This window comes from Salmo salar, chromosome ssa09 (genome assembly GCF_905237065.1).
Source record: "Salmo salar chromosome ssa09, Ssal_v3.1, whole genome shotgun sequence".
In the NCBI taxonomy this organism is placed as follows: domain Eukaryota; kingdom Metazoa; phylum Chordata; class Actinopteri; order Salmoniformes; family Salmonidae; genus Salmo; species Salmo salar.
The window spans coordinates 136,033,754-136,038,515 of NC_059450.1; the positions used below are offsets into that span (position 1 = coordinate 136,033,754).

The 4,762-nt window shown below is 44.3% G+C and overlaps 1 protein-coding gene across 4 annotated transcripts in view; it reads right to left on the minus strand.

The window, feature by feature from the left end:
- The window catches only part of LOC106612963 (CMP-N-acetylneuraminate-beta-galactosamide-alpha-2,3-sialyltransferase 4), a 56,753-nt gene that overhangs the window by 35,433 nt on the left and 16,558 nt on the right, over positions 1-4,762 (minus strand). The window contains exon 1 of one of the 4 annotated variants that reach the window (XM_045724667.1): positions 3,818-3,840. The exons of the other annotated variants lie outside the window; for them this stretch is intronic. The gene's annotated coding sequence lies outside the window, so the exon portion shown is untranslated. Of the gene's footprint in view, positions 1-3,817; positions 3,841-4,762 lie in introns of those variants that run through there. 4 annotated transcript variants of the gene reach the window in all.

Genomic DNA, 4,762 nt, shown 5'->3' on the forward strand with positions numbered 1-4,762 from the left:
CTGTTTAGCAACAACAGTTAAATAGAGCTGGTGTCAATCATGCATGCCCAGCCTGGCAGAGTGTGGCGGATCAAAGACCACTTTATCTTTTAAAACCACCACAGGTTCTGGTTGTGGATTCAACCCACCAGCTAAACAATCTGTGCTTTCACAGCATTAGCACTGATAAGCTTTTCCTTTGGGGAGACGGTCTCTCCTTCAGTTCACCTTAATAGACTGGAGCTGTTTTGAAAATAGGATGGGTGGGGCAGGATTAGAATGTGTGGTCACTGTGTGATTGATTGCACAGCTATTGTAAAATAAAATAGCTAAGAAAACAAGCAGAGGAACACAAACTCCTAATGTCAGTCTTTTGTTTTGTATTCATTAGGGATCCCCTTTTAGATTGTCAGGAGTTCACCTAGGGGTCATGATTGAGGCTGTACCAAATGATTGATGTATTAGAATAATTGACTATGCTTATGTTGTATTAATAGAAGGGGAGGGGTTATAAGACCCCTCCCTCCTTACATTTATAGGGTCCTAGACTACAGATGAACAATATATATACATTATGAGGTTTAATATTGTTCCACAGCACTTTTCTAGGCTCTCTGCCTCTTATGAAGAAACTATCTGAGAAATGTGTGACTGAAGACAGAACTCTGCAGGGGAGTGTAAGAGATAGAAGACTAGTCAGACATTCCACTATAAATCAACTTGGACATTTACTGCTAAGCTTTTAGATAACACACTAAAAGCCTTGTTTATATAGTTGTGTAGGCATGGTTTTGGTCTCATGAGTAAAAGACAATGACGTAGGCAGTGACATCACTCCTTTCTAAAAAAAAGCACTCCTTTCTAGGGAGTTTTTCCTAGCCACCGTGCTTCTACACCTGCATTGCTTGCTGTTTGGGGTTTTAGGCTGGGTTTCTGTATAGCACTTTGAGATATCAGCTGATGTAAGAAGGGCTATATAAATAAATTTGATTTGAAATTTGATTTGATCACGAGGGCTGGACTTCGGGTTAGATAAAATAACATGGGACCTTTTCTTTAATGCAGAACTTACTAGGAAACATGCGTTATGTTCCTGTTGTCAACTTCTGTCTGCAATTGCATTAATAAAGGTTTTGAATGATTTCATTAAAGATATTGTCATAATGCTAATTTCACCAATGAGCCAATAATTGACAAGGAACAAGGAAATAAACCCCAACAAGCTGTTGCCAAGGCAGCAGCTACTCTTCCTGGGGTCCAAACACATTAAGGCAATTACATTACATATAAAACAAAATATAAAACAGTACATCATATAACATTATTATACCACTACATATCCACAATACAAAATGTATAATACCACCATACAACAATATCACAATGTACGTGTGTGTAGGGTGTGTGTGCTAGCGCTTGTGTGTGTGTCTGTACCTTTGTGTGTGTCTCTTTACAGTTCCCGCTGTTCCATAAGGTGTATTTTACCTTTTTTTTTTTCAATCTGATACTACTGCTTGCATCAGTTACCTGATGTGGTATAGAGTTCCATGTAGTCATGGCTCTATGTAGTACTGTGCGCCTCCCATAGTCTGTTCTGGACGTGGGGATTGTGAAGAGACCTCTGGTGGCATGTCTTGTGGGGTATGCATGGGTGTCAGAGCTGTGTGCTAGTAGTTTAAACAGACAGCTTGGTACATTCAGCTTGTCAACACTTCTTACAAAAACAAGTAGTGATGAAGTTAATATCTCTTCTACTTTCAGCCATGAGAGATTGAAATGCATATCATTAAAATTAGCTCCCTGTGTACTTTTAAGGGCCAGTCGTGCTTCCCTGTTCTGAGCCAATTGTAATTTTCCTAAGTCCCTCTTTGTGGCACATGACCACACGACTGAACAGTAGTCCAGGTGTGACAGAACTAGGGCCTGTAGGACCTGCTTTCTTGATAGTGTTGGAAAAGGAGAAATCTAAATTTTCTGTGGTAGGCATAACCTACCTGACAGCCCTACAAACAATAACCTCAAGTCAAAACCGTTACAGAAAAAATGGCACCCCAGATGTGACTCGAACCCACAATCCCTGGCTTAGAAGGCCAGTGCCTTATCCATTAGGCACAACTTGCACAGAGCGTCTCTGGTGTCCACTTCTGTTCAGACCACTGAGGACCAAGCTGGCAGAACAGCCAAGACAAGGCTATGCTGCAGCCACTCCCTGCAGGATGCATCCTGGTGTTCATTTTCATGGTCTGATAACTCCATCACCCTCTACTTCCTCAATCCCTCCTAGCTCTCTTGTTCACGGTGATTTGAGTAGATGTCATGTGGGGGCGAAGCCCATTAAATTGCAATTTCCCACCTTTGGGGTAAAAGGATGACAATACTGATCCACTAATGTATCTGGAAAGATGTCATGACGTTCTTGCCCTCAATCCCCTGGCTGACAAAGAACTCCTTGCCACATTAAGGAATGTGTTGCATGGGACAGCTCGAGACTGGTGGGACATGGCACGCCTCACCACTACCTCCTGGGCTGGCTTTGAGGCAAAGTTTTCCTCTGCATTTCCATCTGAGGACTACACAGATGAGCTGGCAGACAGAGTCAGGAATCGAGTGCAGAGAGAGAGAGTATCCGTGACTTTGCATACGGTTACCACTACCTGTGCAGATGGTGGAAATCTGGCATTGAGGAGGAAGAGGTCATTAAGTTGATCTTGAGGAACATCAACCCTCTACTATCCAGTCAACTCAGAGAAAGAGTCAGCACTGTAGATGGACTGGTTCGACTGGGACAGCAGTTCAAGGACAGAGAATGCCAACAGCAATACAAACAGAGAAAGAAACAGACACTCAAACAGTTACCCAAGCCAGACCATCAACCACAGCCAGAGTCTCCAGCCAAGAGCCCTCCTGTGTTCTGTTGGAGCTGTAGGAAAAAGGGACATTCTTCGGCTACATGTCCAAATCAGTATCAAGTAAACCCTTCCAGAAACCACAAACCGTACAACAAATCACAACAGGCCAACACACCTAACTCCCTTCGCAGGAACGACCATCCTACTCCAGGTGCTTTGACCAGAGCTGAAACCCCAACAGTCACTTCCTACGCCCACCTATCGACATATCCCCTTCCTTTCAGTCAATACCGCACCAACTGGTGTTACCTCTGTCCAAAGGCCCTTGGACAGAAAAAGCCATCCTGGACACCGGGTCATCCTATACACTGCTCATTGAGAAGCTGTGGAAGGAGGATAAAGGTCCACAATACAACTTGAAGCCATGGACAGAAGGTCCTCTATATCTGGCTGACGGTGGGGCTAAACGACGTCTTGGATGGAGTGAGGTAGAGTTCCGACTGTGTAACCACTCCTATTTGATTCCTTCTGTTATTCTACATTCCAAGACCCTTGCTTTTCCTGTCGTGTTGGGAATTGATTTCATGTACTTCAGTGGTGTCCAGATTGATATCGCACACAATTGCTACTGGTTTCCACACAAGCAGAGTGAGAAGCATTTTTCCAATTAAAACCGTAGATGGGCTCTACAGTTGCAAGAGTTCACCTTTGCTGTAGAATCAAAGAAAGGAAAGTACAACACTGTTCCAGATGCCTTATCCAGAGCTCCTGCTGGTGGTAACACTGGCCCTCATCTTACATGTGCTACTGCCCTGTTTAGCCATATGGAAGGCCCAACAGGATGATCCAGAAGTACAGGCTTTGTACCAGACTATCCTGGAAGATGGAGAAAAGATGGTCAATCCTACCACAAAGCTGACCATCATTTAAGACAAAGTCTACCGTGTTGTACAACTACCTCACAGAACACTCTACCAAAATGTACATACCTGAACCTCCACACCTTCAAATGCTGCAACATTTCCATGAAGACCCGTTAGCTGGTAATTTGGGCAGGTTCAAAACCTATAAGCGGTTACAAGCATTACTGTACTGTATTACACATCCATGACCAGATCTGGGCATGGATGTGAAGTCACACATCTGAAACTGTCAGTTTTGTCAAATGTACAAACCAGAAGGCAAAAAGCCAGCTGGCAAGTTGCAGCAAACTGTGGTTACCCAACCTTGGGAAATGTTAGGAGTGGATTTGATGGGTCCATTTCCTAGAAGCTAAAATCAGAATGTGTAAATTCTTGTTTTTGTTGAACACTATTCCAAGTGGGTGGAGCTCTTTGCCCTTTGTCAGGCCACAGCGAGGACCGTCTCTAACATCCTCATGAACGGGATCCTGACTCGCTGGGGAGTGCCTGATTACATCCTGTCTGACCGAGGTTCCCCAATCGTCTCTGATCTCTTTGAGGAGACCTGCCAAAGATGGAACCTGAGACAGAAGTTTACCACTGCCTATCACCCACAGACCAACCTCACAGAGAGGGTTAATAGAACCTTGAAGACAATGGTTGCTTCCTATGTAGGGACCAAGCACAAACACTGGGACAAGTACCTTCACGAGTTTCGATTTGCCCTGAATTCTGCTGTGCAAGAGTCCACTGGAGTCACCCCTGCAGAGCTGAACCGGAGTCGTCCCTTCCGAGGACCCTTGGATATGGTGCTACAGCCCCAGCATGTTACTCCAGAATCTGCTATGACCAGGTAGTCCATCTTCACGACTTGAGAGCTCATCTCAAAGAACATGATCAAGGCTCATCTCAAGCAGAAGAGAAATTATGATAAGAAGAGACGAGACATCCAGTTCCAGGTTAGTGATCGGGTGTGGCTTCGCGATCATCCATACTCAAAAGTTGAACAATTCTTTTAAGCCAAGCTCGCTC